The sequence below is a fragment of the Anarhichas minor genome, unplaced genomic scaffold, assembly GCF_050575085.1.
Source record: "Anarhichas minor isolate MPS153535 unplaced genomic scaffold, ASM5057508v1 ptg000017l, whole genome shotgun sequence".
Taxonomy (NCBI): domain Eukaryota; kingdom Metazoa; phylum Chordata; class Actinopteri; order Perciformes; family Anarhichadidae; genus Anarhichas; species Anarhichas minor.
The window spans coordinates 1,251,689-1,276,863 of record NW_027466463.1 but is presented as its reverse complement, the minus strand read 5'-3'; the positions used below and the strand labels follow the sequence as shown (position 1 = coordinate 1,276,863).

Sequence of the window (25,175 nt, the reverse complement as noted above, 5' to 3'; positions counted from 1 at the left end):
CAGAGACCATACATATCAAGCATGTTCCTGCTGTCAGAGACCGCTTCACATTAACGATATGATTGCCTACCTCGGCATGCATGAAAGGTTGCGCATCAGAATGGAAAATTCTGCCTCTTTTCATCCAGTTTGCTGGGAAGGCTAGTCAGAACACTTTGATTGTGTGGAGGAAAAGCTAACCCTGGGGCAGTTGTACTTACCCAGTTTCTGACAATTCCACTACATAGAGTGTTATTGTGTGGAGTAAGCAGGAACAAAGAATACTGTTTCCGCCCAGTTTCGAACGGGGGACTTTTCGCGTGTAAAGCCAACGTGATAACCACTACACTACGGAAACTGCTGAAGATGACTTTTACGCACGTGCCCAGGCTCAATGCACCATTCACACTTGACTGCAAACATTTCAGATGCCAGACGACATGATTTCCGAATGGATTCAGTCACAGCTGCTGTGTCATTGAGTGACAGTAAATGTCTAGTACACTTAAAGCCTCCCCTGTATAGCTCTAAGAATTCCCTTTAAAGGCCGGAACAGCGCCACTTTTTTTTCATTAGCCCAAAAACGCTACTAGCGCAGTCCTCGTTAGTATAGTGGATAGTATCTCCGCTTGTCACGCGGAAGACCAGGGTTCGATTCCCTGACGGGGAGTTTTCTACCAGTTGCTAGAACGACAACAGCCTTTTAACACAGAGACCATACATATCAAGCATGTTCCTGCTGTCAGAGACCGCTTCACATTAACGATATGATTGCCTACCTCGGCATGCATGAAAGGTTGCGCATCAGAATGGAAAATTCTGCCTCTTTTCATCCAGTTTGCTGGGAAGGCTAGTCAGAACGCTTTGATTGTGTGGAGGAAAAGCTAACCCTGGGGCAGTTGTACTTACCTAGTTTCTGACAATTCCACTACATAGAGTGTTATTGTGTGGAGTAAGCAGGAACAAAGAATACTGTTTCCGCCCAGTTTTGAACAGGGGACTTTTCGCGTGTAAAGCCAACGTGATAACCACTACACTACGGAAACTGCTGAAGATGACTTTTACGCACGTGCCCAGGCTCAATGCACCATTCACACTTGACTGCAAACATTTCAGATGCCAGACGACATGATTTCCGAATGGATTCAGTCACAGCTGCTGTGTCATTGAGTGACAGTAAATGTCTAGTACACTTAAAGCCTCCCCTGTATAGCTCTAAGAATTCCCTTTAAAGGCCGGAACAGCGCCACTTTTTTTTCATTAGCCCAAAAACGCTACTAGCGCAGTCCTCGTTAGTATAGTGGATAGTATCTCCGCTTGTCACGCGGAAGACCAGGGTTCGATTCCCTGACGGGGAGTTTTCTACCAGTTGCTAGAACGACAACAGCCTTTTAACACAGAGACCATACATATCAAGCATGTTCCTGCTGTCAGAGACCGCTTCACATTAACGATATGATTGCCTACCTCGGCATGCATGAAAGGTTGCGCATCAGAATGGAAAATTCTGCCTCTTTTCATCCAGTTTGCTGGGAAGGCTAGTCAGAACACTTTGATTGTGTGGAGGAAAAGCTAACCCTGGGGCAGTTGTACTTACCCAGTTTCTGACAATTCCACTACATAGAGTGTTATTGTGTGGAGTAAGCAGGAACAAAGAATACTGTTTCCGCCCAGTTTCAAACAGGGGACTTTTCGCGTGTAAAGCCAACGTGATAACCACTACACTACGGAAACTGCTGAAGATGACTTTTACGCACGTGCCCAGGCTCAATGCACCATTCACACTTGACTGCAAACATTTCAGATGCCAGACGACATGATTTCCGAATGGATTCAGTCACAGCTGCTGTGTCATTGAGTGACAGTAAATGTCTAGTACACTTAAAGCCTCCCCTGTATAGCTCTAAGAATTCCCTTTAAAGGCCGGAACAGCGCCACTTTTTTTTCATTAGCCCAAAAATGCTACTAGCGCAGTCCTCGTTAGTATAGTGGATAGTATCTCCGCTTGTCACGCGGAAAACCAGGGTTCGATTCCCTGACGGGGAGTTTTCTACCAGTTGCTAGAACGACAACAGCCTTTTAACACAGAGACCATACATATCAAGCATGTTCCTGCTGTCAGAGACCGCTTCACATTAACGATATGATTGCCTACCTCGGCATGCATGAAAGGTTGCGCATCAGAATGGAAAATTCTGCCTCTTTTCATCCAGTTTGCTGGGAAGGCTAGTCAGAACACTTTGATTGTGTGGAGGAAAAGCTAACCCTGGGGCAGTTGTACTTACCCAGTTTCTGACAATTCCACTACATAGAGTGTTATTGTGTGGAGTAAGCAGGAACAAAGAATACTGTTTCCGCCCAGTTTCGAACGGGGGACTTTTCGCGTGTAAAGCCAACGTGATAACCACTACACTACGGAAACTGCTGAAGATGACTTTTACGCACGTGCCCAGGCTCAATGCACCATTCACACTTGACTGCAAACATTTCAGATGCCAGACGACATGATTTCCGAATGGATTCAGTCACAGCTGCTGTGTCATTGAGTGACAGTAAATGTCTAGTACACTTAAAGCCTCCCCTGTATAGCTCTAAGAATTCCCTTTAAAGGCCGGAACAGCGCCACTTTTTTTTCATTAGCCCAAAAACGCTACTAGCGCAGTCCTCGTTAGTATAGTGGATAGTATCTCCGCTTGTCACGCGGAAGACCAGGGTTCGATTCCCTGACGGGGAGTTTTCTACCAGTTGCTAGAACGACAACAGCCTTTTAACACAGAGACCATACATATCAAGCATGTTCCTGCTGTCAGAGACCGCTTCACATTAACGATATGATTGCCTACCTCGGCATGCATGAAAGGTTGCGCATCAGAATGGAAAATTCTGCCTCTTTTCATCCAGTTTGCTGGGAAGGCTAGTCAGAACACTTTGATTGTGTGGAGGAAAAGCTAACCCTGGGGCAGTTGTACTTACCCAGTTTCTGACAATTCCACTACATAGAGTGTTATTGTGTGGAGTAAGCAGGAACAAAGAATACTGTTTCCGCCCAGTTTCAAACAGGGGACTTTTCGCGTGTAAAGCCAACGTGATAACCACTACACTACGGAAACTGCTGAAGATGACTTTTACGCACGTGCCCAGGCTCAATGCACCATTCACACTTGACTGCAAACATTTCAGATGCCAGACGACATGATTTCCGAATGGATTCAGTCACAGCTGCTGTGTCATTGAGTGACAGTAAATGTCTAGTACACTTAAAGCCTCCCCTGTATAGCTCTAAGAATTCCCTTTAAAGGCCGGAACAGCGCCACTTTTTTTTCATTAGCCCAAAAACGCTACTAGCGCAGTCCTCGTTAGTATAGTGGATAGTATCTCCGCTTGTCACGCGGAAAACCAGGGTTCGATTCCCTGACGGGGAGTTTTCTACCAGTTGCTAGAACGACAACAGCCTTTTAACACAGAGACCATACATATCAAGCATGTTCCTGCTGTCAGAGACCGCTTCACATTAACGATATGATTGCCTACCTCGGCATGCATGAAAGGTTGCGCATCAGAATGGAAAATTCTGCCTCTTTTCATCCAGTTTGCTGGGAAGGCTAGTCAGAACGCTTTGATTGTGTGGAGGAAAAGCTAACCCTGGGGCAGTTGTACTTACCCAGTTTCTGACAATTCCACTACATAGAGTGTTATTGTGTGGAGTAAGCAGGAACAAAGAATACTGTTTCCGCCCAGTTTCAAACAGGGGACTTTTCGCGTGTAAAGCCAACGTGATAACCACTACACTACGGAAACTGCTGAAGATGACTTTTACGCACGTGCCCAGGCTCAATGCACCATTCACACTTGACTGCAAACATTTCAGATGCCAGACGACATGATTTCCGAATGGATTCAGTCACAGCTGCTGTGTCATTGAGTGACAGTAAATGTCTAGTACACTTAAAGCCTCCCCTGTATAGCTCTAAGAATTCCCTTTAAAGGCCGGAACAGCGCCACTTTTTTTTCATTAGCCCAAAAACGCTACTAGCGCAGTCCTCGTTAGTATAGTGGATAGTATCTCCGCTTGTCACGCGGAAAACCAGGGTTCGATTCCCTGACGGGGAGTTTTCTACCAGTTGCTAGAACGACAACAGCCTTTTAACACAGAGACCATACATATCAAGCATGTTCCTGCTGTCAGAGACCGCTTCACATTAACGATATGATTGCCTACCTCGGCATGCATGAAAGGTTGCGCATCAGAATGGAAAATTCTGCCTCTTTTCATCCAGTTTGCTGGGAAGGCTAGTCAGAACGCTTTGATTGTGTGGAGGAAAAGCTAACCCTGGGGCAGTTGTACTTACCCAGTTTCTGACAATTCCACTACATAGAGTGTTATTGTGTGGAGTAAGCAGGAACAAAGAATACTGTTTCCGCCCAGTTTCAAACAGGGGACTTTTCGCGTGTAAAGCCAACGTGATAACCACTACACTACGGAAACTGCTGAAGATGACTTTTACGCACGTGCCCAGGCTCAATGCACCATTCACACTTGACTGCAAACATTTCAGATGCCAGACGACATGATTTCCGAATGGATTCAGTCACAGCTGCTGTGTCATTGAGTGACAGTAAATGTCTAGTACACTTAAAGCCTCCCCTGTATAGCTCTAAGAATTCCCTTTAAAGGCCGGAACAGCGCCACTTTTTTTTCATTAGCCCAAAAACGCTACTAGCGCAGTCCTCGTTAGTATAGTGGATAGTATCTCCGCTTGTCACGCGGAAAACCAGGGTTCGATTCCCTGACGGGGAGTTTTCTACCAGTTGCTAGAACGACAACAGCCTTTTAACACAGAGACCATACATATCAAGCATGTTCCTGCTGTCAGAGACCGCTTCACATTAACGATATGATTGCCTACCTCGGCATGCATGAAAGGTTGCGCATCAGAATGGAAAATTCTGCCTCTTTTCATCCAGTTTGCTGGGAAGGCTAGTCAGAACGCTTTGATTGTGTGGAGGAAAAGCTAACCCTGGGGCAGTTGTACTTACCCAGTTTCTGACAATTCCACTACATAGAGTGTTATTGTGTGGAGTAAGCAGGAACAAAGAATACTGTTTCCGCCCAGTTTCAAACAGGGGACTTTTCGCGTGTAAAGCCAACGTGATAACCACTACACTACGGAAACTGCTGAAGATGACTTTTACGCACGTGCCCAGGCTCAATGCACCATTCACACTTGACTGCAAACATTTCAGATGCCAGACGACATGATTTCCGAATGGATTCAGTCACAGCTGCTGTGTCATTGAGTGACAGTAAATGTCTAGTACACTTAAAGCCTCCCCTGTATAGCTCTAAGAATTCCCTTTAAAGGCCGGAACAGCGCCACTTTTTTTTCATTAGCCCAAAAACGCTACTAGCGCAGTCCTCGTTAGTATAGTGGATAGTATCTCCGCTTGTCACGCGGAAAACCAGGGTTCGATTCCCTGACGGGGAGTTTTCTACCAGTTGCTAGAACGACAACAGCCTTTTAACACAGAGACCATACATATCAAGCATGTTCCTGCTGTCAGAGACCGCTTCACATTAACGATATGATTGCCTACCTCGGCATGCATGAAAGGTTGCGCATCAGAATGGAAAATTCTGCCTCTTTTCATCCAGTTTGCTGGGAAGGCTAGTCAGAACGCTTTGATTGTGTGGAGGAAAAGCTAACCCTGGGGCAGTTGTACTTACCTAGTTTCTGACAATTCCACTACATAGAGTGTTATTGTGTGGAGTAAGCAGGAACAAAGAATACTGTTTCCGCCCAGTTTTGAACAGGGGACTTTTCGCGTGTAAAGCCAACGTGATAACCACTACACTACGGAAACTGCTGAAGATGACTTTTACGCACGTGCCCAGGCTCAATGCACCATTCACACTTGACTGCAAACATTTCAGATGCCAGACGACATGATTTCCGAATGGATTCAGTCACAGCTGCTGTGTCATTGAGTGACAGTAAATGTCTAGTACACTTAAAGCCTCCCCTGTATAGCTCTAAGAATTCCCTTTAAAGGCCGGAACAGCGCCACTTTTTTTTCATTAGCCCAAAAACGCTACTTGCGCAGTCCTCGTTAGTATAGTGGATAGTATCTCCGCTTGTCACGCGGAAGACCAGGGTTCGATTCCCTGACGGGGAGTTTTCTACCAGTTGCTAGAACGACAACAGCCTTTTAACACAGAGACCATACATATCAAGCATGTTCCTGCTGTCAGAGACCGCTTCACATTAACGATATGATTGCCTACCTCGGCATGCATGAAAGGTTGCGCATCAGAATGGAAAATTCTGCCTCTTTTCATCCAGTTTGCTGGGAAGGCTAGTCAGAACACTTTGATTGTGTGGAGGAAAAGCTAACCCTGGGGCAGTTGTACTTACCCAGTTTCTGACAATTCCACTACATAGAGTGTTATTGTGTGGAGTAAGCAGGAACAAAGAATACTGTTTCCGCCCAGTTTCAAACAGGGGACTTTTCGCGTGTAAAGCCAACGTGATAACCACTACACTACGGAAACTGCTGAAGATGACTTTTACGCACGTGCCCAGGCTCAATGCACCATTCACACTTGACTGCAAACATTTCAGATGCCAGACGACATGATTTCCGAATGGATTCAGTCACAGCTGCTGTGTCATTGAGTGACAGTAAATGTCTAGTACACTTAAAGCCTCCCCTGTATAGCTCTAAGAATTCCCTTTAAAGGCCGGAACAGCGCCACTTTTTTTTCATTAGCCCAAAAACGCTACTAGCGCAGTCCTCGTTAGTATAGTGGATAGTATCTCCGCTTGTCACGCGGAAGACCAGGGTTCGATTCCCTGACGGGGAGTTTTCTACCAGTTGCTAGAACGACAACAGCCTTTTAACACAGAGACCATACATATCAAGCATGTTCCTGCTGTCAGAGACCGCTTCACATTAACGATATGATTGCCTACCTCGGCATGCATGAAAGGTTGCGCATCAGAATGGAAAATTCTGCCTCTTTTCATCCAGTTTGCTGGGAAGGCTAGTCAGAACACTTTGATTGTGTGGAGGAAAAGCTAACCCTGGGGCAGTTGTACTTACCCAGTTTCTGACAATTCCACTACATAGAGTGTTATTGTGTGGAGTAAGCAGGAACAAAGAATACTGTTTCCGCCCAGTTTCAAACAGGGGACTTTTCGCGTGTAAAGCCAACGTGATAACCACTACACTACGGAAACTGCTGAAGATGACTTTTACGCACGTGCCCAGGCTCAATGCACCATTCACACTTGACTGCAAACATTTCAGATGCCAGACGACATGATTTCCGAATGGATTCAGTCACAGCTGCTGTGTCATTGAGTGACAGTAAATGTCTAGTACACTTAAAGCCTCCCCTGTATAGCTCTAAGAATTCCCTTTAAAGGCCGGAACAGCGCCACTTTTTTTTCATTAGCCCAAAAACGCTACTTGCGCAGTCCTCGTTAGTATAGTGGATAGTATCTCCGCTTGTCACGCGGAAGACCAGGGTTCGATTCCCTGACGGGGAGTTTTCTACCAGTTGCTAGAACGACAACAGCCTTTTAACACAGAGACCATACATATCAAGCATGTTCCTGCTGTCAGAGACCGCTTCACATTAACGATATGATTGCCTACCTCGGCATGCATGAAAGGTTGCGCATCAGAATGGAAAATTCTGCCTCTTTTCATCCAGTTTGCTGGGAAGGCTAGTCAGAACACTTTGATTGTGTGGAGGAAAAGCTAACCCTGGGGCAGTTGTACTTACCCAGTTTCTGACAATTCCACTACATAGAGTGTTATTGTGTGGAGTAAGCAGGAACAAAGAATACTGTTTCCGCCCAGTTTCAAACAGGGGACTTTTCGCGTGTAAAGCCAACGTGATAACCACTACACTACGGAAACTGCTGAAGATGACTTTTACGCACGTGCCCAGGCTCAATGCACCATTCACACTTGACTGCAAACATTTCAGATGCCAGACGACATGATTTCCGAATGGATTCAGTCACAGCTGCTGTGTCATTGAGTGACAGTAAATGTCTAGTACACTTAAAGCCTCCCCTGTATAGCTCTAAGAATTCCCTTTAAAGGCCGGAACAGCGCCACTTTTTTTTCATTAGCCCAAAAACGCTACTAGCGCAGTCCTCGTTAGTATAGTGGATAGTATCTCCGCTTGTCACGCGGAAGACCAGGGTTCGATTCCCTGACGGGGAGTTTTCTACCAGTTGCTAGAACGACAACAGCCTTTTAACACAGAGACCATACATATCAAGCATGTTCCTGCTGTCAGAGACCGCTTCACATTAACGATATGATTGCCTACCTCGGCATGCATGAAAGGTTGCGCATCAGAATGGAAAATTCTGCCTCTTTTCATCCAGTTTGCTGGGAAGGCTAGTCAGAACACTTTGATTGTGTGGAGGAAAAGCTAACCCTGGGGCAGTTGTACTTACCCAGTTTCTGACAATTCCACTACATAGAGTGTTATTGTGTGGAGTAAGCAGGAACAAAGAATACTGTTTCCGCCCAGTTTCAAACAGGGGACTTTTCGCGTGTAAAGCCAACGTGATAACCACTACACTACGGAAACTGCTGAAGATGACTTTTACGCACGTGCCCAGGCTCAATGCACCATTCACACTTGACTGCAAACATTTCAGATGCCAGACGACATGATTTCCGAATGGATTCAGTCACAGCTGCTGTGTCATTGAGTGACAGTAAATGTCTAGTACACTTAAAGCCTCCCCTGTATAGCTCTAAGAATTCCCTTTAAAGGCCGGAACAGCGCCACTTTTTTTTCATTAGCCCAAAAACGCTACTAGCGCAGTCCTCGTTAGTATAGTGGATAGTATCTCCGCTTGTCACGCGGAAGACCAGGGTTCGATTCCCTGACGGGGAGTTTTCTACCAGTTGCTAGAACGACAACAGCCTTTTAACACAGAGACCATACATATCAAGCATGTTCCTGCTGTCAGAGACCGCTTCACATTAACGATATGATTGCCTACCTCGGCATGCATGAAAGGTTGCGCATCAGAATGGAAAATTCTGCCTCTTTTCATCCAGTTTGCTGGGAAGGCTAGTCAGAACACTTTGATTGTGTGGAGGAAAAGCTAACCCTGGGGCAGTTGTACTTACCCAGTTTCTGACAATTCCACTACATAGAGTGTTATTGTGTGGAGTAAGCAGGAACAAAGAATACTGTTTCCGCCCAGTTTCAAACAGGGGACTTTTCGCGTGTAAAGCCAACGTGATAACCACTACACTACGGAAACTGCTGAAGATGACTTTTACGCACGTGCCCAGGCTCAATGCACCATTCACACTTGACTGCAAACATTTCAGATGCCAGACGACATGATTTCCGAATGGATTCAGTCACAGCTGCTGTGTCATTGAGTGACAGTAAATGTCTAGTACACTTAAAGCCTCCCCTGTATAGCTCTAAGAATTCCCTTTAAAGGCCGGAACAGCGCCACTTTTTTTTCATTAGCCCAAAAACGCTACTAGCGCAGTCCTCGTTAGTATAGTGGATAGTATCTCCGCTTGTCACGCGGAAAACCAGGGTTCGATTCCCTGACGGGGAGTTTTCTACCAGTTGCTAGAACGACAACAGCCTTTTAACACAGAGACCATACATATCAAGCATGTTCCTGCTGTCAGAGACCGCTTCACATTAACGATATGATTGCCTACCTCGGCATGCATGAAAGGTTGCGCATCAGAATGGAAAATTCTGCCTCTTTTCATCCAGTTTGCTGGGAAGGCTAGTCAGAACACTTTGATTGTGTGGAGGAAAAGCTAACCCTGGGGCAGTTGTACTTACCCAGTTTCTGACAATTCCACTACATAGAGTGTTATTGTGTGGAGTAAGCAGGAACAAAGAATACTGTTTCCGCCCAGTTTCGAACGGGGGACTTTTCGCGTGTAAAGCCAACGTGATAACCACTACACTACGGAAACTGCTGAAGATGACTTTTACGCACGTGCCCAGGCTCAATGCACCATTCACACTTGACTGCAAACATTTCAGATGCCAGACGACATGATTTCCGAATGGATTCAGTCACAGCTGCTGTGTCATTGAGTGACAGTAAATGTCTAGTACACTTAAAGCCTCCCCTGTATAGCTCTAAGAATTCCCTTTAAAGGCCGGAACAGCGCCACTTTTTTTTCATTAGCCCAAAAACGCTACTAGCGCAGTCCTCGTTAGTATAGTGGATAGTATCTCCGCTTGTCACGCGGAAGACCAGGGTTCGATTCCCTGACGGGGAGTTTTCTACCAGTTGCTAGAACGACAACAGCCATTTAACACAGAGACCATACATATCAAGCATGTTCCTGCTGTCAGAGACCGCTTCACATTAACGATATGATTGCCTACCTCGGCATGCATGAAAGGTTGCGCATCAGAATGGAAAATTCTGCCTCTTTTCATCCAGTTTGCTGGGAAGGCTAGTCAGAACGCTTTGATTGTGTGGAGGAAAAGCTAACCCTGGGGCAGTTGTACTTACCTAGTTTCTGACAATTCCACTACATAGAGTGTTATTGTGTGGAGTAAGCAGGAACAAAGAATACTGTTTCCGCCCAGTTTTGAACAGGGGACTTTTCGCATGTAAAGCCAACGTGATAACCACTACACTACGGAAACTGCTGAAGATGACTTTTACGCACGTGCCCAGGCTCAATGCACCATTCACACTTGACTGCAAACATTTCAGATGCCAGACGACATGATTTCCGAATGGATTCAGTCACAGCTGCTGTGTCATTGAGTGACAGTAAATGTCTAGTACACTTAAAGCCTCCCCTGTATAGCTCTAAGAATTCCCTTTAAAGGCCGGAACAGCGCCACTTTTTTTTCATTAGCCCAAAAATGCTACTAGCGCAGTCCTAGTTAGTATAGTGGATAGTATCTCCGCTTGTCACACGGAAGACCAGGGTTCGATTCCCTGACGGGGAGTTTTCTACCAGTTGCTAGAACGACAACAGCCTTTTAACACAGAGACCATACATATCAAGCATGTTCCTGCTGTCAGAGACCGCTTCACATTAACGATATGATTGCCTACCTCGGCATGCATGAAAGGTTGCGCATCAGAATGGAAAATTCTGCCTCTTTTCATCCAGTTTGCTGGGAAGGCTAGTCAGAACACTTTGATTGTGTGGAGGAAAAGCTAACCCTGGGGCAGTTGTACTTACCCAGTTTCTGACAATTCCACTACATAGAGTGTTATTGTGTGGAGTAAGCAGGAACAAAGAATACTGTTTCCGCCCAGTTTCAAACAGGGGACTTTTCGCGTGTAAAGCCAACGTGATAACCACTACACTACGGAAACTGCTGAAGATGACTTTTACGCACGTGCCCAGGCTCAATGCACCATTCACACTTGACTGCAAACATTTCAGATGCCAGACGACATGATTTCCGAATGGATTCAGTCACAGCTGCTGTGTCATTGAGTGACAGTAAATGTCTAGTACACTTAAAGCCTCCCCTGTATAGCTCTAAGAATTCCCTTTAAAGGCCGGAACAGCGCCACTTTTTTTTCATTAGCCCAAAAACGCTACTAGCGCAGTCCTCGTTAGTATAGTGGATAGTATCTCCGCTTGTCACGCGGAAGACCAGGGTTCGATTCCCTGACGGGGAGTTTTCTACCAGTTGCTAGAACGACAACAGCCTTTTAACACAGAGACCATACATATCAAGCATGTTCCTGCTGTCAGAGACCGCTTCACATTAACGATATGATTGCCTACCTCGGCATGCATGAAAGGTTGCGCATCAGAATGGAAAATTCTGCCTCTTTTCATCCAGTTTGCTGGGAAGGCTAGTCAGAACACTTTGATTGTGTGGAGGAAAAGCTAACCCTGGGGCAGTTGTACTTACCCAGTTTCTGACAATTCCACTACATAGAGTGTTATTGTGTGGAGTAAGCAGGAACAAAGAATACTGTTTCCGCCCAGTTTCAAACAGGGGACTTTTCGCGTGTAAAGCCAACGTGATAACCACTACACTACGGAAACTGCTGAAGATGACTTTTACGCACGTGCCCAGGCTCAATGCACCATTCACACTTGACTGCAAACATTTCAGATGCCAGACGACATGATTTCCGAATGGATTCAGTCACAGCTGCTGTGTCATTGAGTGACAGTAAATGTCTAGTACACTTAAAGCCTCCCCTGTATAGCTCTAAGAATTCCCTTTAAAGGCCGGAACAGCGCCACTTTTTTTTCATTAGCCCAAAAACGCTACTAGCGCAGTCCTCGTTAGTATAGTGGATAGTATCTCCGCTTGTCACGCGGAAAACCAGGGTTCGATTCCCTGACGGGGAGTTTTCTACCAGTTGCTAGAACGACAACAGCCTTTTAACACAGAGACCATACATATCAAGCATGTTCCTGCTGTCAGAGACCGCTTCACATTAACGATATGATTGCCTACCTCGGCATGCATGAAAGGTTGCGCATCAGAATGGAAAATTCTGCCTCTTTTCATCCAGTTTGCTGGGAAGGCTAGTCAGAACGCTTTGATTGTGTGGAGGAAAAGCTAACCCTGGGGCAGTTGTACTTACCCAGTTTCTGACAATTCCACTACATAGAGTGTTATTGTGTGGAGTAAGCAGGAACAAAGAATACTGTTTCCGCCCAGTTTCAAACAGGGGACTTTTCGCGTGTAAAGCCAACGTGATAACCACTACACTACGGAAACTGCTGAAGATGACTTTTACGCACGTGCCCAGGCTCAATGCACCATTCACACTTGACTGCAAACATTTCAGATGCCAGACGACATGATTTCCGAATGGATTCAGTCACAGCTGCTGTGTCATTGAGTGACAGTAAATGTCTAGTACACTTAAAGCCTCCCCTGTATAGCTCTAAGAATTCCCTTTAAAGGCCGGAACAGCGCCACTTTTTTTTCATTAGCCCAAAAACGCTACTAGCGCAGTCCTCGTTAGTATAGTGGATAGTATCTCCGCTTGTCACGCGGAAAACCAGGGTTCGATTCCCTGACGGGGAGTTTTCTACCAGTTGCTAGAACGACAACAGCCTTTTAACACAGAGACCATACATATCAAGCATGTTCCTGCTGTCAGAGACCGCTTCACATTAACGATATGATTGCCTACCTCGGCATGCATGAAAGGTTGCGCATCAGAATGGAAAATTCTGCCTCTTTTCATCCAGTTTGCTGGGAAGGCTAGTCAGAACGCTTTGATTGTGTGGAGGAAAAGCTAACCCTGGGGCAGTTGTACTTACCTAGTTTCTGACAATTCCACTACATAGAGTGTTATTGTGTGGAGTAAGCAGGAACAAAGAATACTGTTTCCGCCCAGTTTTGAACAGGGGACTTTTCGCGTGTAAAGCCAACGTGATAACCACTACACTACGGAAACTGCTGAAGATGACTTTTACGCACGTGCCCAGGCTCAATGCACCATTCACACTTGACTGCAAACATTTCAGATGCCAGACGACATGATTTCCGAATGGATTCAGTCACAGCTGCTGTGTCATTGAGTGACAGTAAATGTCTAGTACACTTAAAGCCTCCCCTGTATAGCTCTAAGAATTCCCTTTAAAGGCCGGAACAGCGCCACTTTTTTTTCATTAGCCCAAAAACGCTACTTGCGCAGTCCTCGTTAGTATAGTGGATAGTATCTCCGCTTGTCACGCGGAAGACCAGGGTTCGATTCCCTGACGGGGAGTTTTCTACCAGTTGCTAGAACGACAACAGCCTTTTAACACAGAGACCATACATATCAAGCATGTTCCTGCTGTCAGAGACCGCTTCACATTAACGATATGATTGCCTACCTCGGCATGCATGAAAGGTTGCGCATCAGAATGGAAAATTCTGCCTCTTTTCATCCAGTTTGCTGGGAAGGCTAGTCAGAACACTTTGATTGTGTGGAGGAAAAGCTAACCCTGGGGCAGTTGTACTTACCCAGTTTCTGACAATTCCACTACATAGAGTGTTATTGTGTGGAGTAAGCAGGAACAAAGAATACTGTTTCCGCCCAGTTTCAAACAGGGGACTTTTCGCGTGTAAAGCCAACGTGATAACCACTACACTACGGAAACTGCTGAAGATGACTTTTACGCACGTGCCCAGGCTCAATGCACCATTCACACTTGACTGCAAACATTTCAGATGCCAGACGACATGATTTCCGAATGGATTCAGTCACAGCTGCTGTGTCATTGAGTGACAGTAAATGTCTAGTACACTTAAAGCCTCCCCTGTATAGCTCTAAGAATTCCCTTTAAAGGCCGGAACAGCGCCACTTTTTTTTCATTAGCCCAAAAACGCTACTAGCGCAGTCCTCGTTAGTATAGTGGATAGTATCTCCGCTTGTCACGCGGAAGACCAGGGTTCGATTCCCTGACGGGGAGTTTTCTACCAGTTGCTAGAACGACAACAGCCTTTTAACACAGAGACCATACATATCAAGCATGTTCCTGCTGTCAGAGACCGCTTCACATTAACGATATGATTGCCTACCTCGGCATGCATGAAAGGTTGCGCATCAGAATGGAAAATTCTGCCTCTTTTCATCCAGTTTGCTGGGAAGGCTAGTCAGAACACTTTGATTGTGTGGAGGAAAAGCTAACCCTGGGGCAGTTGTACTTACCCAGTTTCTGACAATTCCACTACATAGAGTGTTATTGTGTGGAGTAAGCAGGAACAAAGAATACTGTTTCCGCCCAGTTTCAAACAGGGGACTTTTCGCGTGTAAAGCCAACGTGATAACCACTACACTACGGAAACTGCTGAAGATGACTTTTACGCACGTGCCCAGGCTCAATGCACCATTCACACTTGACTGCAAACATTTCAGATGCCAGACGACATGATTTCCGAATGGATTCAGTCACAGCTGCTGTGTCATTGAGTGACAGTAAATGTCTAGTACACTTAAAGCCTCCCCTGTATAGCTCTAAGAATTCCCTTTAAAGGCCGGAACAGCGCCACTTTTTTTTCATTAGCCCAAAAACGCTACTAGCGCAGTCCTCGTTAGTATAGTGGATAGTATCTCCGCTTGTCACGCGGAAGACCAGGGTTCGATTCCCTGACGGGGAGTTTTCTACCAGTTGCTAGAACGACAACAGCCTTTTAACACAGAGACCATACATATCAAGCATGTTCCTGCTGTCAGAGACCGCTTCACATTAACGATATGATTGCCTACCTCGGCATGCATGAAAGGTTGCGCATCAGAATGGAAAATTCTGCCTCTTTTCATCCAGTTTGCTGGGAAGGCTAGTCAGAACACTTTGATTGTGTGGAGGAAAAGCTAACCCTGGGGCAGTTGTACTTACCCAGTTTCTGACAATTCCACTACATAGAGTGTTATTGTGTGGAGTAAGCAGGAACAAAGAATACTGTTTCCGCCCAGTTTCAAACAGGGGACTTTTCGCGTGTAAAGCCAACGTGATAACCACTACACTACGGAAACTGCTGAAGATGACTTTTACGCACGTGCCCAGGCTCAATGCACCATTCACACTTGACTGCAAACATTTCAGATGCCAGACGACATGATTTCCGAATGGATTCAGTCACAGCTGCTGTGTCATTGAGTGACAGTAAATGTCTAGTACACTTAAAGCCTCCCCTGTATAGCTCTAAGAATTCCCTTTAAAGGCCGGAACAGCGCCACTTTTTTTTCATTAGCCCAAAAACGCTACTAGCGCAGTCCTCGTTAGTATAGTGGATAGTATCTCCGCTTGTCACGCGGAAGACCAGGGTTCGATTCCCTGACGGGGAGTTTTCTACCAGTTGCTAGAACGACAACAGCCTTTTAACACAGAGACCATACATATCAAGCATGTTCCTGCTGTCAGAGACCGCTTCACATTAACGATATGATTGCCTACCTCGGCATGCATGAAAGGTTGCGCATCAGAATGGAAAATTCTGCCTCTTTTCATCCAGTTTGCTGGGAAGGCTAGTCAGAACACTTTGATTGTGTGGAGGAAAAGCTAACCCTGGGGCAGTTGTACTTACCCAGTTTCTGACAATTCCACTACATAGAGTGTTATTGTGTGGAGTAAGCAGGAACAAAGAATACTGTTTCCGCCCAGTTTCAAACAGGGGACTTTTCGCGTGTAAAGCCAACGTGATAACCACTACACTACGGAAACTGCTGAAGATGACTTTTACGCACGTGCCCAGGCTCAATGCACCATTCACACTTGACTGCAAACATTTCAGATGCCAGACGACATGATTTCCGAATGGATTCAGTCACAGCTGCTGTGTCATTGAGTGACAGTAAATGTCTAGTACACTTAAAGCCTCCCCTGTATAGCTCTAAGAATTCCCTTTAAAGGCCGGAACAGCGCCACTTTTTTTTCATTAGCCCAAAAACGCTACTAGCGCAGTCCTCGTTAGTATAGTGGATAGTATCTCCGCTTGTCACGCGGAAAACCAGGGTTCGATTCCCTGACGGGGAGTTTTCTACCAGTTGCTAGAACGACAACAGCCTTTTAACACAGAGACCATACATATCAAGCATGTTCCTGCTGTCAGAGACCGCTTCACATTAACGATATGATTGCCTACCTCGGCATGCATGAAAGGTTGCGCATCAGAATGGAAAATTCTGCCTCTTTTCATCCAGTTTGCTGGGAAGGCTAGTCAGAACACTTTGATTGTGTGGAGGAAAAGCTAACCCTGGGGCAGTTGTACTTACCCAGTTTCTGACAATTCCACTACATAGAGTGTTATTGTGTGGAGTAAGCAGGAACAAAGAATACTGTTTCCGCCCAGTTTCGAACGGGGGACTTTTCGCGTGTAAAGCCAACGTGATAACCACTACACTACGGAAACTGCTGAAGATGACTTTTACGCACGTGCCCAGGCTCAATGCACCATTCACACTTGACTGCAAACATTTCAGATGCCAGACGACATGATTTCCGAATGGATTCAGTCACAGCTGCTGTGTCATTGAGTGACAGTAAATGTCTAGTACACTTAAAGCCTCCCCTGTATAGCTCTAAGAATTCCCTTTAAAGGCCGGAACAGCGCCACTTTTTTTTCATTAGCCCAAAAACGCTACTAGCGCAGTCCTCGTTAGTATAGTGGATAGTATCTCCGCTTGTCACGCGGAAGACCAGGGTTCGATTCCCTGACGGGGAGTTTTCTACCAGTTGCTAGAACGACAACAGCCATTTAACACAGAGACCATACATATCAAGCATGTTCCTGCTGTCAGAGACCGCTTCACATTAACGATATGATTGCCTACCTCGGCATGCATGAAAGGTTGCGCATCAGAATGGAAAATTCTGCCTCTTTTCATCCAGTTTGCTGGGAAGGCTAGTCAGAACGCTTTGATTGTGTGGAGGAAAAGCTAACCCTGGGGCAGTTGTACTTACCTAGTTTCTGACAATTCCACTACATAGAGTGTTATTGTGTGGAGTAAGCAGGAACAAAGAATACTGTTTCCGCCCAGTTTTGAACAGGGGACTTTTCGCATGTAAAGCCAACGTGATAACCACTACACTACGGAAACTGCTGAAGATGACTTTTACGCACGTGCCCAGGCTCAATGCACCATTCACACTTGACTGCAAACATTTCAGATGCCAGACGACATGATTTCCGAATGGATTCAGTCACAGCTGCTGTGTCATTGAGTGACAGTAAATGTCTAGTACACTTAAAGCCTCCCCTGTATAGCTCTAAGAATTCCCTTTAAAGGCCGGAACAGCGCCACTTTTTTTTCATTAGCCCAAAAATGCTACTAGCGCAGTCCTAGTTAGTATAGTGGATAGTATCTCCGCTTGTCACACGGAAGACCAGGGTTCGATTCCCTGACGGGGAGTTTTCTACCAGTTGCTAGAACGACAACAGCCTTTTAACACAGAGACCATACATATCAAGCATGTTCCTGCTGTCAGAGACCGCTTCACATTAACGATATGATTGCCTACCTCGGCATGCATGAAAGGTTGCGCATCAGAATGGAAAATTCTGCCTCTTTTCATCCAGTTTGCTGGGAAGGCTAGTCAGAACACTTTGATTGTGTGGAGGAAAAGCTAACCCTGGGGCAGTTGTACTTACCCAGTTTCTGACAATTCCACTACATAGAGTGTTATTGTGTGGAGTAAGCAGGAACAAAGAATACTGTTTCCGCCCAGTTTCAAACAGGGGACTTTTCGCGTGTAAAGCCAACGTGATAACCACTACACTACGGAAACTGCTGAAGATGACTTTTACGCACGTGCCCAGGCTCAATGCACCATTCACACTTGACTGCAAACATTTCAGATGCCAGACGACATGATTTCCGAATGGATTCAGTCACAGCTGCTGTGTCATTGAGTGACAGTAAATGTCTAGTACACTTAAAGCCTCCCCTGTATAGCTCTAAGAATTCCCTTTAAAGGCCGGAACAGCGCCACTTTTTTTTCATTAGCCCAAAAACGCTACTAGCGCAGTCCTCGTTAGTATAGTGGATAGTATCTCCGCTTGTCACGCGGAAAACCAGGGTTCGATTCCCTGACGGGGAGTTTTCTACCAGTTGCTAGAACGACAACAGCCTTTTAACACAGAGACCATACATATCAAGCATGTTCCTGCTGTCAGAGACCGCTTCACATTAACGATATGATTGCCTACCTCGGCATGCATGAAAGGTTGCGCATCAGAATGGAAAATTCTGCCTCTTTTCATCCAGTTTGCTGGGAAGGCTAGTCAGAACACTTTGATTGTGTGGAGGAAAAGCTAACCCTGGGGCAGTTGTACTTACCCAGTTTCTGACAATTCCACTACATAGAGTGTTATTGTGTGGAGTAAGCAGGAACAAAGAATACTGTTTCCGCCCAGTTTCAAACAGGGGACTTTTCGCGTGTAAAGCCAACGTGATAACCACTACACTACGGAAACTGCTGAAGATGACTTTCACGCACGTGCCCAGGCTCAATGCACCATTCACACTTGACTGCAAACATTTCAGATGCCAGACGACATGATTTCCGAATGGATTCAGTCACAGCTGCTGTGTCATTGAGTGACAGTAAATGTCTAGTACACTTAAAGCCTCCCCTGTATAGCTCTAAGAATTCCCTTTAAAGGCCGGAACAGCGCCACTTTTTTTTCATTAGCCCAAAAACGCTACTAGCGCAGTCCTCGTTAGTATAGTGGATAGTATCTCCGCTTGTCACGCGGAAAACCAGGGTTCGATTCCCTGACGGGGAGTTTTCTACCAGTTGCTAGAACGACAACAGCCTTTTAACACAGAGACCATACATATCAAGCATGTTCCTGCTGTCAGAGACCGCTTCACATTAACGATATGATTGCCTACCTCGGCATGCATGAAAGGTTGCGCATCAGAATGGAAAATTCTGCCTCTTTTCATCCAGTTTGCTGGGAAGGCTAGTCAGAACACTTTGATTGTGTGGAGGAAAAGCTAACCCTGGGGCAGTTGTACTTACCCAGTTTCTGACAATTCCACTACATAGAGTGTTATTGTGTGGAATAAGCAGGAACAAAGAATACTGTTTCCGCCCAGTTTCGAACGGGGGACTTTTCGCGTGTAAAGCCAACGTGATAACCACTACACTACAGAAACTGCTGAAGATGACTTTTACGCACGTGCCCAGGCTCAATGCACCATTCACACTTGACTGCAAACATTTCAGATGCCAGACGACATGATTTCCGAATGGATTCAGTCACAGCTGCTGTGTCATTGAGTGACAGTAAATGTCTAGTACACTTAAAGCCTCCCCTGTATAGCTCTAAGAATTCCCTTTAAAGGCCGGAACAGCGCCACTTTTTTTTCATTAGCCCAAAAACGCTACTAGCGCAGTCCTCGTTAGTATAGTGGATAGTATCTCCGCTTGTCACGCGGAAGACCAGGGTTCGATTCCCTGACGGGGAGTTTTCTACCAGTTGCTAGAACGACAACAGCCTTTTAACACAGAGACCATACATATCAAGCATGTTCCTGCTGTCAGAGACCGCTTCACATTAACGATATGATTGCCTACCTCGGCATGCATGAAAGGTTGCGCATCAGAATGGAAAATTCTGCCTCTTTTCATCCAGTTTGCTGGGAAGGCTAGTCAGAACACTTTGATTGTGTGGAGGAAAAGCTAACCCTGGGGCAGTTGTACTTACCCAGTTTCTGACAATTCCACTACATAGAGTGTTATTGTGTGGAGTAAGCAGGAACAAAGAATACCGTTTCCGCCCAGTTTCGAACGGGGGACTTTTCGCGTGTAAAGCCAACGTGATAACCACTACACTACAGAAACTGCTGAAAATGACTTTTACGCACGTGCCCAGGCTCAATGCACCATTCACACTTGACTGCAAACATTTCAGATGCCAGACGACATGATTTCCGAATGGATTCAGTCACAGCTGCTGTGTCATTGAGTGACAGTAAATGTCTAGTACACTTAAAGCCTCCCCTGTATAGCTCTAAGAATTCCCTTTAAAGGCCGGAACAGCGCCACTTTTTTTTCATTAGCCCAAAAATGCTACTAGCGCAGTCCTCGTTAGTATAGTGGATAGTATCTCCGCTTGTCACGCGGAAGACCAGGGTTCGATTCCCTGACGGGGAGTTTTCTACCAGTTGCTAGAACGACAACAGCCTTTTAACACAGAGACCATACATATCAAGCATGTTCCTGCTGTCAGAGACCGCTTCACATTAACGATATGATTGCCTACCTCGGCATGCATGAAAGGTTGCGCATCAGAATGGAAAATTCTGCCTCTTTTCATCCAGTTTGCTGGGAAGGCTAGTCAGAACACTTTGATTGTGTGGAGGAAAAGCTAACCCTGGGGCAGTTGTACTTACCCAGTTTCTGACAATTCCACTACATAGAGTGTTATTGTGTGGAGTAAGCAGGAACAAAGAATACTGTTTCCGCCCAGTTTCGAACAGGGGACTTTTCGCGTGTAAAGCCAACGTGATAACCACTACACTACGGAAACTGCTGAAGATGACTTTTACGCACGTGCCCAGGCTCAATGCACCATTCACACTTGACTGCAAACATTTCAGATGCCAGACGACATGATTTCCGAATGGATTCAGTCACAGCTGCTGTGTCATTGAGTGACAGTAAATGTCTAGTACACTTAAAGCCTCCCCTGTATAGCTCTAAGAATTCCCTTTAAAGGCCGGAACAGCGCCACTTTTTTTTCATTAGCCCAAAAACGCTACTAGCGCAGTCCTCGTTAGTATAGTGGATAGTATCTCCGCTTGTCACGCGGAAGACCAGGGTTCGATTCCCTGACGGGGAGTTTTCTACCAGTTGCTAGAACGACAACAGCCTTTTAACACAGAGACCATACATATCAAGCATGTTCCTGCTGTCAGAGACCGCTTCACATTAACGATATGATTGCCTACCTCGGCATGCATGAAAGGTTGCGCATCAGAATGGAAAATTCTGCCTCTTTTCATCCAGTTTGCTGGGAAGGCTAGTCAGAACACTTTGATTGTGTGGAGGAAAAGCTAACCCTGGGGCAGTTGTACTTACCCAGTTTCTGACAATTCCACTACATAGAGTGTTATTGTGTGGAGTAAGCAGGAACAAAGAATACCGTTTCCGCCCAGTTTCGAACGGGGGACTTTTCGCGTGTAAAGCCAACGTGATAACCACTACACTACGGAAACTGCTGAAGATGACTTTTACGCACGTGCCCAGGCTCAATGCACCATTCACACTTGACTGCAAACATTTCAGATGCCAGACGACATGATTTCCGAATGGATTCAGTCACAGCTGCTGTGTCATTGAGTGACAGTAAATGTCTAGTACACTTAAAGCCTCCCCTGTATAGCTCTAAGAATTCCCTTTAAAGGCCGGAACAGCGCCACTTTTTTTTCATTAGCCCAAAAACACTACTAGCGCAGTCCTCGTTAGTATAGTGGATAGTATCTCCGCTTGTCACGCGGAAGACCAGGGTTCGATTCCCTGACGGGGAGTTTTCTACCAGTTGCTAGAACGACAACAGCCTTTTAACACAGAGACCATACATATCAAGCATGTTCCTGCTGTCAGAGACCGCTTCACATTAACGATATGATTGCCTACCTCGGCATGCATGAAAGGTTGCGCATCAGAATGGAAAATTCTGCCTCTTTTCATCCAGTTTGCTGGGAAGGCTAGTCAGAACACTTTGATTGTGTGGAGGAAAAGCTAACCCTGGGGCAGTTGTACTTACCCAGTTTCTGACAATTCCACTACATAGAGTGTTATTGTGTGGAGTAAGCAGGAACAAAGAATACCGTTTCCGCCCAGTTTCGAACGGGGGACTTTTCGCGTGTAAAGCCAACGTGATAACCACTACACTACGGAAACTGCTGAAGATGACTTTTACGCACGTGCCCAGGCTCAATGCACCATTCACACTTGACTGCAAACATTTCAGATGCCAGACGACATGATTTCCGAATGGATTCAGTCACAGCTGCTGTGTCATTGAGTGACAGTAAATGTCTAGTACACTTAAAGCCTCCCCTGTATAGCTCTAAGAATTCCCTTTAAAGGCCGGAACAGCGCCACTTTTTTTTCATTAGCCCAAAAACGCTACTAGCGCAGTCCTCGTTAGTATAGTGGATAGTATCTCCGCTTGTCACGCGGAAGACCAGGGTTCGATTCCCTGACGGGGAGTTTTCTACCAGTTGCTAGAACGACAACAGCCTTTTAACACAGAGACCATACATATCAAGCATGTTCCTGCTGTCAGAGACCGCTTCACATTAACGATATGATTGCCTACCTCGGCATGCATGAAAGGTTGCGCATCAGAATGGAAAATTCTGCCTCTTTTCATCCAGTTTGCTGGGAAGGCTAGTCAGAACACTTTGATTGTGTGGAGGAAAAGCTAACCCTGGGGCAGTTGTACTTACCCAGTTTCTGACAATTCCACTACATAGAGTGTTATTGTGTGGAGTAAGCAGGAACAAAGAATACCGTTTCCGCCCAGTTTCGAACGGGGGACTTTTCGCGTGTAAAGCCAACGTGATAACCACTACACTACGGAAACTGCTGAAGATGACTTTTACGCACGTGCCCAGGCTCAATGCACCATTCACACTTGACTGCAAACATTTCAGATGCCAGACGACATGATTTCCGAATGGATTCAGTCACAGCTGCTGTGTCATTGAGTGACAGTAAATGTCTAGTACACTTAAAGCCTCCCCTGTATAGCTCTAAGAATTCCCTTTAAAGGCCGGAACAGCGCCACTTTTTTTTCATTAGCCCAAAAACGCTACTAGCGCAGTCCTCGTTAGTATAGTGGATAGTATCTCTGCTTGTCACGCGGAAGACCAGGGTTCGATTCCCTGACGGGGAGTTTTCTACCAGTTGCTAGAACGACAACAGCCTTTTAACACAGAGACCATACATATCAAGCATGTTCCTGCTGTCAGAGACCGCTTCACATTAACGATATGATTGCCTACCTCGGCATGCATGAAAGGTTGCGCATCAGAATGGAAAATTCTGCCTCTTTTCATCCAGTTTGCTGGGAAGGCTAGTCAGAACACTTTGATTGTGTGGAGGAAAAGCTAACCCTGGGGCAGTTGTACTTACCCAGTTTCTGACAATTCCACTACATAGAGTGTTATTGTGTGGAGTAAGCAGGAACAAAGAATACCGTTTCCGCCCAGTTTCGAACGGGGGACTTTTCGCGTGTAAAGCCAACGTGATAACCACTACACTACGGAAACTGCTGAAGATGACTTTTACGCACGTGCCCAGGCTCAATGCACCATTCACACTTGACTGCAAACATTTCAGATGCCAGACGACATGATTTCCGAATGGATTCAGTCACAGCTGCTGTGTCATTGAGTGACAGTAAATGTCTAGTACACTTAAAGCCTCCCCTGTATAGCTCTAAGAATTCCCTTTAAAGGCCGGAACAGCGCCACTTTTTTTTCATTAGCCCAAAAACGCTACTAGCGCAGTCCTCGTTAGTATAGTGGATAGTATCTCCGCTTGTCACGCGGAAGACCAGGGTTCGATTCCCTGACGGGGAGTTTTCTACCAGTTGCTAGAACGACAACAGCCTTTTAACACAGAGACCATACATATCAAGCATGTTCCTGCTGTCAGAGACCGCTTCACATTAACGATATGATTGCCTACCTCGGCATGCATGAAAGGTTGCGCATCAGAATGGAAAATTCTGCCTCTTTTCATCCAGTTTGCTGGGAAGGCTAGTCAGAACACTTTGATTGTGTGGAGGAAAAGCTAACCCTGGGGCAGTTGTACTTACCCAGTTTCTGACAATTCCACTACATAGAGTGTTATTGTGTGGAGTAAGCAGGAACAAAGAATACCGTTTCCGCCCAGTTTCGAACGGGGGACTTTTCGCGTGTAAAGCCAACGTGATAACCACTACACTACGGAAACTGCTGAAGATGACTTTTACGCACGTGCCCAGGCTCAATGCACCATTCACACTTGACTGCAAACATTTCAGATGCCAGACGACATGATTTCCGAATGGATTCAGTCACAGCTGCTGTGTCATTGAGTGACAGTAAATGTCTAGTACACTTAAAGCCTCCCCTGTATAGCTCTAAGAATTCCCTTTAAAGGCCGGAACAGCGCCACTTTTTTTTCATTAGCCCAAAAACACTACTAGCGCAGTCCTCGTTAGTATAGTGGATAGTATCTCCGCTTGTCACGCGGAAGACCAGGGTTCGATTCCCTGACGGGGAGTTTTCTACCAGTTGCTAGAACGACAACAGCCTTTTAACACAGAGACCATACATATCAAGCATGTTCCTGCTGTCAGAGACCGCTTCACATTAACGATATGATTGCCTACCTCGGCATGCATGAAAGGTTGCGCATCAGAATGGAAAATTCTGCCTCTTTTCATCCAGTTTGCTGGGAAGGCTAGTCAGAACACTTTGATTGTGTGGAGGAAAAGCTAACCCTGGGGCAGTTGTACTTACCCAGTTTCTGACAATTCCACTACATAGAGTGTTATTGTGTGGAGTAAGCAGGAACAAAGAATACCGTTTCCGCCCAGTTTCGAACGGGGGACTTTTCGCGTGTAAAGCCAACGTGATAACCACTACACTACGGAAACTGCTGAAGATGACTTTTACGCACGTGCCCAGGCTCAATGCACCATTCACACTTGACTGCAAACATTTCAG

At 45.8% G+C, this 25,175-nt stretch overlaps 26 non-coding genes across 26 annotated transcripts; 22 read left to right on the top strand and 4 right to left on the bottom strand.

Annotated features, from left to right (window-relative positions):
- Positions 1–264: 264 nt before the first annotated feature.
- trnav-uac (transfer RNA valine (anticodon UAC)) lies at positions 265–337 on the bottom strand. Its single transcript has one exon. It is a non-coding gene; the product is annotated as a tRNA-Val (tRNA).
- Positions 338–577: 240 nt separating this feature from the next.
- Positions 578–649, top strand: trnad-guc (transfer RNA aspartic acid (anticodon GUC)). The gene has a single exon. It is a non-coding gene; the product is annotated as a tRNA-Asp (tRNA).
- Positions 650–1,265: 616 nt separating this feature from the next.
- trnad-guc (transfer RNA aspartic acid (anticodon GUC)) lies at positions 1,266–1,337 on the top strand. Its single transcript has one exon. It is a non-coding gene; the product is annotated as a tRNA-Asp (tRNA).
- A 991-nt stretch (positions 1,338–2,328) lies between these two features.
- On the bottom strand, positions 2,329–2,401 carry trnav-uac (transfer RNA valine (anticodon UAC)). Its single transcript has one exon. It is a non-coding gene; the product is annotated as a tRNA-Val (tRNA).
- A 240-nt stretch (positions 2,402–2,641) lies between these two features.
- On the top strand, positions 2,642–2,713 carry trnad-guc (transfer RNA aspartic acid (anticodon GUC)). The gene has a single exon. It is a non-coding gene; the product is annotated as a tRNA-Asp (tRNA).
- A 3,368-nt stretch (positions 2,714–6,081) lies between these two features.
- Positions 6,082–6,153, top strand: trnad-guc (transfer RNA aspartic acid (anticodon GUC)). Its single transcript has one exon. It is a non-coding gene; the product is annotated as a tRNA-Asp (tRNA).
- Positions 6,154–6,769: 616 nt separating this feature from the next.
- On the top strand, positions 6,770–6,841 carry trnad-guc (transfer RNA aspartic acid (anticodon GUC)). The gene has a single exon. It is a non-coding gene; the product is annotated as a tRNA-Asp (tRNA).
- Positions 6,842–7,457: 616 nt separating this feature from the next.
- On the top strand, positions 7,458–7,529 carry trnad-guc (transfer RNA aspartic acid (anticodon GUC)). Its single transcript has one exon. It is a non-coding gene; the product is annotated as a tRNA-Asp (tRNA).
- A 616-nt stretch (positions 7,530–8,145) lies between these two features.
- On the top strand, positions 8,146–8,217 carry trnad-guc (transfer RNA aspartic acid (anticodon GUC)). The gene has a single exon. It is a non-coding gene; the product is annotated as a tRNA-Asp (tRNA).
- A 616-nt stretch (positions 8,218–8,833) lies between these two features.
- trnad-guc (transfer RNA aspartic acid (anticodon GUC)) lies at positions 8,834–8,905 on the top strand. The gene has a single exon. It is a non-coding gene; the product is annotated as a tRNA-Asp (tRNA).
- A 991-nt stretch (positions 8,906–9,896) lies between these two features.
- On the bottom strand, positions 9,897–9,969 carry trnav-uac (transfer RNA valine (anticodon UAC)). Its single transcript has one exon. It is a non-coding gene; the product is annotated as a tRNA-Val (tRNA).
- Positions 9,970–10,209: 240 nt separating this feature from the next.
- On the top strand, positions 10,210–10,281 carry trnad-guc (transfer RNA aspartic acid (anticodon GUC)). Its single transcript has one exon. It is a non-coding gene; the product is annotated as a tRNA-Asp (tRNA).
- A 1,304-nt stretch (positions 10,282–11,585) lies between these two features.
- trnad-guc (transfer RNA aspartic acid (anticodon GUC)) lies at positions 11,586–11,657 on the top strand. The gene has a single exon. It is a non-coding gene; the product is annotated as a tRNA-Asp (tRNA).
- Positions 11,658–13,649: 1,992 nt separating this feature from the next.
- trnad-guc (transfer RNA aspartic acid (anticodon GUC)) lies at positions 13,650–13,721 on the top strand. Its single transcript has one exon. It is a non-coding gene; the product is annotated as a tRNA-Asp (tRNA).
- A 616-nt stretch (positions 13,722–14,337) lies between these two features.
- On the top strand, positions 14,338–14,409 carry trnad-guc (transfer RNA aspartic acid (anticodon GUC)). Its single transcript has one exon. It is a non-coding gene; the product is annotated as a tRNA-Asp (tRNA).
- A 616-nt stretch (positions 14,410–15,025) lies between these two features.
- Positions 15,026–15,097, top strand: trnad-guc (transfer RNA aspartic acid (anticodon GUC)). Its single transcript has one exon. It is a non-coding gene; the product is annotated as a tRNA-Asp (tRNA).
- Positions 15,098–15,713: 616 nt separating this feature from the next.
- On the top strand, positions 15,714–15,785 carry trnad-guc (transfer RNA aspartic acid (anticodon GUC)). Its single transcript has one exon. It is a non-coding gene; the product is annotated as a tRNA-Asp (tRNA).
- A 991-nt stretch (positions 15,786–16,776) lies between these two features.
- trnav-uac (transfer RNA valine (anticodon UAC)) lies at positions 16,777–16,849 on the bottom strand. Its single transcript has one exon. It is a non-coding gene; the product is annotated as a tRNA-Val (tRNA).
- A 240-nt stretch (positions 16,850–17,089) lies between these two features.
- trnad-guc (transfer RNA aspartic acid (anticodon GUC)) lies at positions 17,090–17,161 on the top strand. Its single transcript has one exon. It is a non-coding gene; the product is annotated as a tRNA-Asp (tRNA).
- Positions 17,162–19,841: 2,680 nt separating this feature from the next.
- Positions 19,842–19,913, top strand: trnad-guc (transfer RNA aspartic acid (anticodon GUC)). The gene has a single exon. It is a non-coding gene; the product is annotated as a tRNA-Asp (tRNA).
- Positions 19,914–20,529: 616 nt separating this feature from the next.
- trnad-guc (transfer RNA aspartic acid (anticodon GUC)) lies at positions 20,530–20,601 on the top strand. The gene has a single exon. It is a non-coding gene; the product is annotated as a tRNA-Asp (tRNA).
- A 616-nt stretch (positions 20,602–21,217) lies between these two features.
- Positions 21,218–21,289, top strand: trnad-guc (transfer RNA aspartic acid (anticodon GUC)). The gene has a single exon. It is a non-coding gene; the product is annotated as a tRNA-Asp (tRNA).
- Positions 21,290–21,905: 616 nt separating this feature from the next.
- On the top strand, positions 21,906–21,977 carry trnad-guc (transfer RNA aspartic acid (anticodon GUC)). Its single transcript has one exon. It is a non-coding gene; the product is annotated as a tRNA-Asp (tRNA).
- Positions 21,978–22,593: 616 nt separating this feature from the next.
- Positions 22,594–22,665, top strand: trnad-guc (transfer RNA aspartic acid (anticodon GUC)). Its single transcript has one exon. It is a non-coding gene; the product is annotated as a tRNA-Asp (tRNA).
- A 1,304-nt stretch (positions 22,666–23,969) lies between these two features.
- trnad-guc (transfer RNA aspartic acid (anticodon GUC)) lies at positions 23,970–24,041 on the top strand. The gene has a single exon. It is a non-coding gene; the product is annotated as a tRNA-Asp (tRNA).
- Positions 24,042–24,657: 616 nt separating this feature from the next.
- On the top strand, positions 24,658–24,729 carry trnad-guc (transfer RNA aspartic acid (anticodon GUC)). Its single transcript has one exon. It is a non-coding gene; the product is annotated as a tRNA-Asp (tRNA).
- The last annotated feature ends 446 nt before the right edge of the window (positions 24,730–25,175 follow it).